Source organism: Rana temporaria, chromosome 10 (assembly GCF_905171775.1).
Source record: "Rana temporaria chromosome 10, aRanTem1.1, whole genome shotgun sequence".
In the NCBI taxonomy this organism is placed as follows: domain Eukaryota; kingdom Metazoa; phylum Chordata; class Amphibia; order Anura; family Ranidae; genus Rana; species Rana temporaria.
The window spans coordinates 56,197,211-56,209,215 of NC_053498.1; positions in this window are offsets into that span (position 1 = coordinate 56,197,211).

Below are 12,005 nucleotides of genomic sequence, written 5' to 3' on the forward strand. Positions count from 1 at the left end.
AATGGTGCCCGCCCCATTTGAATTGGGTGGGTTTGCGCCGAGTGCTTTTATGATACACTGCCGCAAGTTTACAGGTAAGTGTTCTGAGAATTAGGCACTAACGCTGTAAACCTGCGGCGGTGTAACGTAAATCACATACGTTACGCTGCCCAGGAGCAACGTAATTGTATGAGAATCTGGGCCTGTACCTATATCACTCCCCTAGACTTTTTAAAAAAAGATGCATAAAGCCTTTATTTCTTTCATATGGAAAGATGGAAAATCTAGAATCGCTTACAACATTTTACGCAGAAACAAAGGGGAAGGGGGGATTGGGATACCAGACATTGTCGTTAGTACACATTCTAAATTGGTGTCATGACTCATCTAATAAAGCCTGGGTTTCGGTAGAGAAATGTTTAGCAGGTAGAGAGATACCCCCCACGGCCAGGGGTCTATGAAAATGGACATCTCCATTAACTCAAAATACTCTAGTGGTATGGGACAGAATAAACAAAACTGGAAAATATGCCCCCTGCACATCCCCATTGGCCCCACTAGGATGGTACCCATGGTCCCCCCGGGTGAGGAAAGGGGAGCATTGGGTCTGTGAGGATCGGATGGGAACACCATGTGTTTAACATATGCCCCATTAGGAACATTAACCCCCCTATCAGAATTGGAATGGTCACAGGGGGGATATGCCTTATATCCAGGTGGAGATATTATTAAATGCTGAATTTTTTCAGGAAACTAGAACCCCAAGTAAGGACCCTGAACTCACTCATTACATTTGAAACCATGTGTGTGAAGATGTTAAAGCCCAATCACCTTTTATCCCAGATGTATAAACTGGTTCTCAGTGGTCAAAATATTAAAACTCCTTATTTTATTAAAGAATGGGAGAGAGGACTAAGCTATACATTTACTCCATTACAAGTAAAAAAAATAGTAATGGAAGCAACGCACTTCACATCCATAAGATCCTCCATTCAAGAAATGTCATATAAGTTTATGGTTAGATGGTATCGGACCCCTGCCAGACTAGCACAGATATATCCGACAGTGTATGAGTGCTGCTGGAGGGGGTATAAGGATAGAGACACATTTCTCCATATATGGTGTTAGATTAGAGAATTCTGGGAGGAGGTGGCCCCATGGATCAGGAAGATGGCTATCAAACCTATAGAGCTAACACCCCAACACTTTCTGTTTCATGGGACAACCGGATCCATCAAATCTTATAAAAAAAAAGTGTCATACCACATTTATTGAATGCTGACAAAATGTTAATACCCAGGTACTGGAAACAGGCAATATGCCCCACTCTTTCAGAATAAAGGAGAGAATGTGATATAATAATGGAAGCCGAAAGATGAGTGCATGAGACCAGAAACCAACAGGAGAATTTTTAAAAAATATGGGAAGGATGGAGATTAATAGACAATAAAACATATTAGATAGAAGATTTAGATCATAAGGGAAAAACTGGACATTCCTGCATGTACACCAGTTAAGGTATTTTATACAGTGGGGATGGAAAGTTTGGGAACCCCAGGTAAAAATTTGTAATAATGTGCATAACGAAGCCAAGGAAAGATGGAAAAATCTCCAAAAGGCATCAAATTACAGATTAGACATTCTTATAATATGTCAAAAAAGTTAGGGGCAGATCCACATAGAATTAGATCCGCGCAGCGTATCAGAGATACGCTACGCCCCCTTACCTTACCTGGCGGATCTTCGAATCCTCAAAGAATTTGCGCCTCAAGTTACAGCGGCGTAGTGTATTTCTGGCGGCGGAATTCAAATCGGCGGGTAGGGGCGTGATTCATTTAAATGAAGCGCGTCCCCGCACCGATTGAACTGCGCATGCTCCGTTTTAAAATTTCCTGCCATGCTTTGCGCGAAATGACGTCGCAACAACGACGACTATTCACGGACGACTTGATGTCATGACCCATGACGAATTTTCGTATTATCGAATTTCCGAATTTTTCATTTTCAAATTTTTTACTTTCTAATTTCGAAATTTTCAATTTTCGAAAAATATCGAATTTTTTAAATTTCGAATATTTGAATTTTTTATTTTTCACATTTTTCAATATTCGAATTTTCAATATTCGAATTTTCGAATATTCGAATTTTCAATATTCGAATTTTCGAATATTCAAATTTTTCAATTTTCGAACTTTAGAACTTTAGAATTTTCGAAATTTAGAATTTTCGAATAGTTCACTTTCGCATTTTTTACTTTCTACTTTCGAATTTTTCAATTTTCGAAATTTAGAATTTTAGAATTTCTACTTTCTTTTAATTTCGAATTTTAGAATTTTCGCATTTTTAATTTTCGAATTTTTAATTTTTCGAATTTTTAATTTTTAAATTTCGAATTTCGAGTTTTTCAATTTTCGAAATTTCGAATTTCGAATTTCGAATTTTCAAATTGTTTATTTTTAAATTTTTCGAATTTTTAGTTTTTCATTTTTGAATTTTCGAAATTTCGAATTTTTCATTTTCGACATTTCGAATATACAAATTTTCGATTTTTTTTATTTTTCGAATTTACGAATTTTTCATTTGAGAATTCGAAAAATTTGAAAAATCGAAAATAAAAAAATCGGAATTTTCGATTTTTTTAATTTTCGAATTTTAGAAATTCCGAAATCCCGAATTTTGTAATAAATTTTTTTTCGTACTTCCGGATTTTTTCATTTCCAAATTTTATGAATTTTTAGAATTTCCGAATTTCCGAAAAAAAATTTTTTTTTTCATTTTCGTTTTTTCCGTTTTATTCGTTTTTTGCTTTTTCGGAAATCCGAAAATTCGGAATTCAGAATTTCAGAATTCCGAATTTTCGATTTTCCAGAATTTCCGGAAAAAAAACGAATGAAACAAAAACGAAAATATTTTTTTTTTATATTCCCGAATTTTCAAATTTCCGAAAAAAAACGAAAATAACATAAACGAAAAAAACTAAATTTTTGGCAGTGCACATGTCTACTGTGAAGCTATTTAAGTTCAATAAACCTCCTTTTTGATTAAAAAGCCTGTGTCCTGCGATCTAGCTGGTTCCCAGAATAACAGGCATAAGAAGAAAATTTTTTTTTTATTTTTTGCATTGGACTTGACATTTGAACTGACATTTAAAGAGACAGTAAATTAGATTTATGTCCTGGGTTAAAGCTGCACAAATATTGAAAGCTGAAGCAATGGAGGAGCTAATTAAACAGCTGACCCTGGCTAACATACAAGCGCAGACTCGCCATCAGGAAGCTAATCAGCGCTTAGCAACCCAGCTGGAGGCACAACAAACTCAACACAAAGAGGCGCTGGCTCTGCAGCAAGAAAAAAACTTGCCTGTTGGTGGCCCAGTTGGCAGCCCAGCAAGCGACCCAGCAAGGGGTTATGCAGACTCAGGTGACTGCCTTAAAGGAAGCAGTTCAGCAGCTGTCTCAGGTTTGGGAGCAAGCGGCTTTTGCCCCTGGCAACCAGGTGACTGTGAGGGCATGATGTAGAGGCATTTCTTGCTACATTTGAGAGGACGACAGAGAGAGAAGGGTGGCCTCAGGACCAGTGGGCCGGCCTCATTGCTCCTTTTCTCACCGGAGATCCTTAAAAAGCCTACTTTGACCTGCCACCAGATGATGCCAAAGATTATCAAAAGCTAAAGGCAGAAATTCTGGCTCGTCTTGGGGTGACTACGTCTGTTCAGGCCCAACGAGTACACCAATGGAAATATCGTCCAGATCGGCCACCCCAGTCTCAAATGCATGACCTGGTGCAACTAGTAAAAAAATGGCTTCAGCCTGAGGTGTTGTCTGGCCCCTAAATCGTGGAGCAGGTCGTGCTGGACCGATACCTGAGGTCCCTGCCAGATGACCTTCAAAGGTGGGTCAGCCATGGAGACCCCAAAACAGCAAACCTCCTTGTCGAGATGGTGGAACAATATACAGTGGTGGAGGACCTGCTGGGACCTACCAAGCGCATAGGGCCCAGTCTGCCATGGCCTGTTCGACCAACTGCTGCCCTTCGAAAGGATGTTCCAAGGAGCCCTGGGACAAACACCCCGGAAGGCCAAGAGTCACTCCCGGTACCTCCTCAGCGTTCTGTTCCTGTTCGGAGGGGATGTACAATGTTGGCGATGTCATTCCTGGGGTCATACCCGGGCACACTGCCCACTACCCACTGCAAGAGGAGCCCATGGAATGCGGGGTTCCTCAGGGGGGGGGTTTATGCCCATAAAGTATGCACCACACATTTCGACCTGGGTAAGGAAAAATTTGAGTGTGAAGTCCAAGTGATTTACAAACACAAATAAACACTAGAAACACATTGGGATGGACACAGTATTTTTTATCCTCAATGTAAAAAGGGGTATTACCGCGCTACCAAAATAACTTGTGGGAGGGAAACTAAAGGGAAGGGAGGGGGGGATGGGAGAGTGGGGAAGGACAGTGAACAAACAAGGGGAGAAAAGGTAAAACTGCTGCGGCACTGCAAGTGTATCAAAACCCAAAATATATGAATAAAAAATAGTGCTGCGCTGTAGGGATAGGAAATAATAATATAAATCTCATAAATACAGTGCTAGATCCAAAAATGAAATAAGTGCATCTAAACAGTGTAACAGTACACGACTTCAGTGATGCATAGTAACAAATTCAAGGTGAACACAATAGTGCTAGGTGAATAAGACAGCAGGAAGGGGCGTGGCCTGGCACCGGAGCGAGATGGCAGCCTAGTGAAAGAGCTCCGCCGTCCAGACCCTAAGAAGTGCTAGTAATTAGCTGAATCCTTCGATTCCCAGTTGCCACGATGGCAGGTAGGAACCAAGCAACGAACCGCTCACAGCTGGATTCCTCCACCCAGCTCAGCAAAACCATCCCGGCGATGTTCCGCACGATCCCGCCGGACACTTAGGCCGCATCTCAAGCCGCGGACTTGAGTTTGGAGCTCTCCCCGTCCTCTCCCGCCGTCTCCCCAGGACTACCACAAGGCATGGCCCATCCGCACACACCGCGCCCTCCCTGCATGGCGGACCTTCAGCAGGTGGCATCGGACATCAAAAACGCCATGTTTGCTGCGATCGCCGACCTGAAGGGGGAGATCAGATCGATCGCAACGCGGGTGGAACACGTGGAGGCAGCCGACATGACACACGGAGCGGCCATACAACAGGTACAGAGAGCCTCCACCTCCCATGCCCAACACCTCATGGACATGCATAGGCACCTCGAGGACTTAGACAATAGAGGTCGCAGGCGGAACATACGTGTCCGGGGGATCCCTGAATCAGTAGAGGGTCCCCAACGTATACAACAGGCAGTATGGGCAGTTTTCAATACTTTGTTGGGCAGACCTCCTGATGCCCCAGTGGAAATGGAGAGGTGTCACAGAGCGCTCCGACCCAAAGGCAGAGACACAGACCCACCAAGAGACATAGTATGTTGCCTGGTCAATTTTGTGCAAAAAGAGGACATATTGCGCTTAGCACGCAACCAAGCTAACCTGGAATATGAGGGGGCTCGCATCCAGTTATACCAAGACCTATCAGCTATCACATTGCAGCATAGAAGAGATCTGCGCCCTTTGCTACAACTCTTACGTGACAGGCACATATTGTATAAATGGAAGTTTCCGTTTTGTCTTCAAGCCACAGCTGGGAACAGATCTGCCTCACTGAGAACACCTGCTGACCTGCAACAGTTTTGTGACACATTGGGCATCCCTGTTCCCAACGTTCCTGACTGGTATGGCACGTTCTCCCAACCTGACCCTTGGATCCCCACCAGGATGGATGACACCCCAAGATCGCAGAGGAGCAGGCAGAGACGACGCAGGCCTTCCGAGACTTCTCCACACAGAGCCCGAGGAGACATGGAAACGGAAGAGAGCCCCCGGGCGTCGCCGTCCTCGGTACGACGGCGGACGGAGAATTAAGTTCACTTTGGAGACTGTGGTAGGCTGATCCCATTTCATGGCTTATATTCCCCCCCCCCACTTATGCACACTTGGGCATTGTAGCTCACAAACTGGACACATGGTCACCCCAGACCTGCTTCATCTTGAACTCCCGTATACTCCTGAGCTTTGTAGCCTGTAGGTAAAACCTGGATAGCCGCCTATGCTGACAGGCGGAAATTTTGGGGAGAAGATGATGAACTCGCCCCGTGCTATGGGGTACTGACTGGTAAATCTGGGGTGTTCACCCCAAACAATTCTTCCCCCCCTCTCACATGTGTAACAGAGCCCAGTATCCGGGAGGTGAGCTAACACCTTCCGTGCTCATGGCCCCTCCTTGTTGCAATGCGAGCTCATCTAGACATAGGAACTGCAAACCTGATGGAGGAGGGGTATACTACTGGCCTATATCCTGACACTACCATCTTGCCTCCTGAGGGAACCTCTGCACCTTTGGACAATCATTGCACACTTCCCTCACGAGTATGTGGGTCAAGGGGGGTACATAAGCATAAGTATAATTTGATGCTCTACTATTGTATCTGATGACTCACGTGGGAGTTCCCTAGACCCCCTTCCCTCTCCCTCCCCCCTCCTCTCCCCCCTAAACTCCCTTTTTCCCTCCCCCTCCTCTATCCCTTCTCCCTCCCCTCCCTTCCCCTCCTTCCTACTTACCCTCTCCCCCCCCCCCCTCCCACTCCTTTGTTTTTTTTTTTGTTTTTTTTTAGGGGTGACCATGTCATGAATACACTATTGAAGTATCTATGATGATAACTTTCATGCTTGGGGGTGGCAGCATATGATGTAAGGACCAGCCTACAATAACTTTATTGTGTCCTAACTTGGTATTGTGATTCTTAGGTGGGACCCTTGCGGTGCCTCTAGATTTCCACCCTCAGAGGAGTCGAGGTGGCACAGTCCCTAAACTCAATCATATATGTGCAGGATGAGTAGATTTATGGAGTCATCGGAGTATGGCTAATTTGATGCATATTGACGGGGATCTGTATTTGTGCTATCGCCCCTGCGGGGGTCGCCTATACTGTAGAAGTTTATACAAAATAAGGGTGCTTTTATAGTTATGTTATACAGTTGATTTAAGGTTCACTATGGTTATATTCCGCGATCACTGTGCAGATGTCCCATGTACAGAATATGCTCCCTCAGTGAGTGAAACTATGGGGTTAGTATTAACGTTCAAACTCCCAACATACATAATGGTCACTCTCTTGGGGAAGGGCATCCAGGCATTATTCATTGTAGTTTAAGTTGCTCAGGTTTTTCATGTTTTTAAATCCAGTTTCCATACCTACCTATGGGATAGGTTTAGCGAACCATATGAGAGCTCTGGGAGTTGCCGTGGGGAGCCCTTCTCCTTTTGGGATCGGTGCCCTCACAATGCAACCTTCTTACTCTGGTATTCGCTGAAGGGTTCTTTTTTTTTTTTGGATCGGGTACGATCCCATATTAGTCTTGGGGATCTGGACGGCGGGTCCAGTAAGTCAGTTCAGGTACAGGTTCACATTCCCACCTCAAGTGAGGCCGGATCTCCCTTGTTCCCTCCGGAATAGTACTGGGTTTTCTATTTTTTGGATCGCCCTTTACCCTATATAGGTAGTTCAGCGGGACTTGGATTACCTCCGGTTTTTTCCCTAGGTCTCTTATTAGGGATCTTCTTCTCTCTCTTTCTTTTCTTCTCTCTCCCCCCCCCCTTTTTTTTTTTTTTTTTTGTTGTCTGTTTGTTTGTGTTTGTGTTACCCCTTCCTCCCCCTCACCCTCTCCGTCTATTTCTTGGAACACAGATATATATTCATATATTAAACGCTCATGGCTTCCATAATGCAGTCTACAGCTCCTCTATCGCTCAATATTCTATCGGTGAATGCTAAAGGCCTTAACATTCCTGAGAAACGTTCAAGTTTTCTCGCAGAAGCACGTAGACTAAAGGCTCAGGTAGTCTTCTTTCAGGAGACGCATTTCAAAACAAACAGTATACAGCGTCTTACCGACAAAAGATATTCTGAGGTCTTTCATGCGACTTGTGCTGAGTCTAAGACGAAGGGGGTAGCGATCTTACTAGCAAAGTCAATGGCATTCCGTCTCTCTGACCAGATGGTTGACCCGGGGGGCAGATTCATTTTTATTAAAGGGATGTGGAAAGACAAACCGCTGACATTTGCTAACATATATTGCCCTAACTCCAGACAGATATCCTTTTTGAAGGATACCCTTGCGAAGCTCACTGCTTTCAAATCGGGTCTCTTGATCCTCGGGGGGGATTTCAACATGGCTCTTGACCCGACCCTTGACACATCCACAGGAGCCTCGTCCCTCCCCTTCTCAGCTCTGAGGCAAGCGAAACAAGGTCTGGCCTCTTTAGCTCTGCATGATACGTGGCGCACCCTGAATCCCAAAGGTAGGGACTACACGTTTTTCTCGTCCCCGCACCAGCGATACTCGAGATTGGATTATCTCTTTCTTTCCCAAAAAGACCTTTCGTACTTGCATGATGCAACGATTGAGAACCTGGTTTTATCGGATCATCATCCGGTTACTCTATCCTTACGATTCCCTCAAAGAGAACCTTTCACGAAGGTTTGGAGACTAGATGCCTCCTTACTTACAGATGTAGCGAATGTGGCGTCTTTGAAACAGTCAATTGGAGAATACTTCCTCCATAACGACATGCCTGATGTGTCGCCCATGACTCAATGGGAAGCACACAAATGTGTGGTGAGGGGACATCTGCTCTCCATGGCAGCGAGAAGGAAAAGGGAACATATGGCCCTCATTCAGGAGCTTACAGATAAAATTGCAAGGCTTGAAACGCAACACAAAGGCTCCCGAGCTATAGAGGTGGCGGATGAGCTAGCTGAGACAAGAACACTCTTACGAGAAGAATTGTTCAAAAAGGCACGCAAACGCATAATGCTATCGCAGAAACTTTTTCACGAACACGGCAACAAGCCAGGTAAGCTGCTGGCAAGGTTTACGCAAAAACCTGTTCTGACTTCCACTGTTCATCATCTGAAAGATAAACAGGGTAAGATCCATACTAAAACAGAAGATATTGCTCGTCAATTTCAAGAATACTATAACACGTTATATAACATTGGGGCGAAGGAGAAAGGAGTGGGGTCATCGGCTGCTACGGAGTTCCTGATAAAAGACTTTCTAAGCACATACTGTCCCAGAGCACTGTCTGCAGAGGATCGACAAATATTAGAGTCACCGTTATCATCTGAAGAGTGGGTAGAAGCCCTAAAAGCCACCAAACCGGGCAAGAGTCCGGGCCCGGATGGCCTAACGGCGCAATATTACAAGTGCTTCTCTGACCTCCTAGTACCGGGCTTCCTTAAAGCTTTTAATTCCTTGACGACGTCCTCTTCCAACTCTACCTCTTTGTTAGAGGCGTATATCGCAGTTATACCTAAAGAGGGCAAAGACCCCTCCGACGTGGCGAACTACAGGCCGATATCGCTCCTAAACGTCGACGTGAAAATCTTCTCAAAAATCTTGGCGACTCGACTAGCCTTTTATGTCCCGACGTGGGTAGGTCTAGACCAGGTGGGCTTTGTCCCTGGCAGAGAGGCCAGGGACAACACCATAAAGGCCATTAATCTACATCATTGGCTTACCTCCACAGACAATGAGGGATTCTTTCTATCACTGGATGCGGAGAAGGCCTTTGACCGGGTGGCCTGGGATTACATGCACTCGGTTCTAGAGGCCCTGGGTCTTGGGACCAAATTGAGGGCCCTTATTGGAGCTCTTTACGCAAATCCCCGAGCTAGGGTCCGCGTCAATGGTCACCTGTCAGAGGCCTTCTCCATCCATAATGGCACCAGGCAAGGGTGCCCCCTCTCTCCTATACTATACATCCTCACGCTGGAACCCCTACTCCGCTGCATTCGGGCGCATCCTGATATTACAGGGATTAAATTACCCCAAAAAGAATATAAGCTAGCGGCCTTTGCCGATGACATCTTGCTTTTTCTTTCCTCCCCTCTAATATCCTTACCTAACTTACTACAAGTGTTTGAACAGTTTCGTTTCATTTCATACTTGAAAATTAACTACTCTAAGTCGTTTGCTCTCAATGTCTCGCTCTCTTCATCGCTAGTTCTCTGCTGTCAAGAAAATTTCCCTTTTCGCTGGAAATCTGACGATATCACTTACTTGGGTATCCGGCTCCCGGGAAAGCTTTCGGAACTCTACGAGAAGAACTTTGCGCCCGAACTGAAGGCCATACAACAAGATTTGACCCAATGGGACTCTCCCGTAATCTCCTGGTTCGGACGAGCCACCATTTTGAAAATGAGGGTTCTCCCCCGTATGCTATATAAACTCCAGACTATTCCGATCGCGCTCCCGCCCTTTTTCTTCACCACATACAAAAGGATATGTAGGAAGTTCCTTTGGGGGTCCAAAGCGCCCAGAATTAGCTGGACGAAACTCATCTTGCCCAAAATAGAGGGAGGCATCAGTCTCCCGGACCTGCAGAAATATTACTGGGCCACACACTTAACGCGTGTGGTAGATTGGCGGATACACACGCGATGTAAAGACTGGGTACGGTTGGAAAACCAGATAACAGGAACGCAACTAGGAAAAATGCCTTGGATATCTAAGAGACACTTGACACCTGATGTCCTGTCCCATCCACTTGTAGGGGCAACCTTATTGGCATATACGAAGACATGTCATAAATTCGAAATATCGCAGACAGATTGTAGACTAACCCCTATTAGGGGTAATCCGGACTTTGTCCCGGGACGAGAAGATAGCTTCTTGGCGGCTGAATGGCCACATACGGATATGCTGGTCAAGCATTTTTTCTCAGGGGATAGGTTTTTATTCTTGAAAGACCTTGAGAAGATGTCTCTTACAAAGAAGTTTCCCTTCTTTGCATATCTCCAACTGAGACACTATCTAGATACTCCAAAGTTTAGGGGTAGCCTCACGAAACCGCCCACAGTGCTTGAATCACTATGCTCCAGTAAATTGCCTCAGAGACATGTGATCTCGATGCTCTATGCATCCATGTTTAAGGAACCCTTTCTGGGCATGCAGGCAGAACAGGCTTCCTGGGAAACCCGGCTGGGCAGACCAGTTGAAAGGATAGACTGGGAAAGGATCAATTGGTTTATCTTTAACCCCTTCCCGACCGCCGCCTGTACATATACGTCGGCAGAATGGCACGTACAGGCACATTGGCGTACCTGTACGTCCCTGCCTAGACGTGGGTCGGGGGTCCGATCGGGACCCCCCCCCGCGACTTGCGGCGGTCGGGTCCCCTCGGGGAGCGATCCGGGACGACGGCGCGGCTATTTGTTTATAGCCGCTCCGTCGCGATCGCTCCCCGGAGCTGAAGAACGGGGAGAGCCGTGTGTAAACACGGCTTCCCCGTGCTTCACTGTGTCGGCGCATCGATCGCGTCATCCCCTTTATAGGGAAGACACGATCAATGACGTCATTACTACAGCCACACCCCCCTACAGTTGTAAACACACACACAGTGTACACCAAATCCTACAGCGCCACCTGTGGTTAACTCCCAAACTGCAACTGTCATTTTCACAATAAAGAATGCAATTTAAATGCATTTTTTGCTGTGAAAATGACAAAAATCCCAAAAATGTGTAAAAATTGTCCGAAGTGTCCGCCATAATGTCGCAGTCACGAAAAAAATCGCTGATCACCGCCATTAGTAGTAAAAAAAAAAAAATAATAAAAATGCAATAAAACTATCCCCTATTTTGTAAACGCTATAAATTTTGCGCAAACCAATCGATAAACGCTTATTGCGATTTTTTTTACCAAAAATAGGTACAAGAATACGTATCGGCCTAAACTGAGGAAAATTTTTTTTTTTATATATGTTTTTGGGGGATATTTATTACAGCAAAAAGTAAAAAATATTGCATTTTTTTCAAAATTGTCGCTCTATTTTTGTTTATAGCGCAAAAAATAAAAACCGCCGAGGTGATCAAATACCACCAAAAGAAAGCTCTATTTGTGGGGAAAAAAGGACGCCAATTTTCTTTGGGAGCCACGTCGCA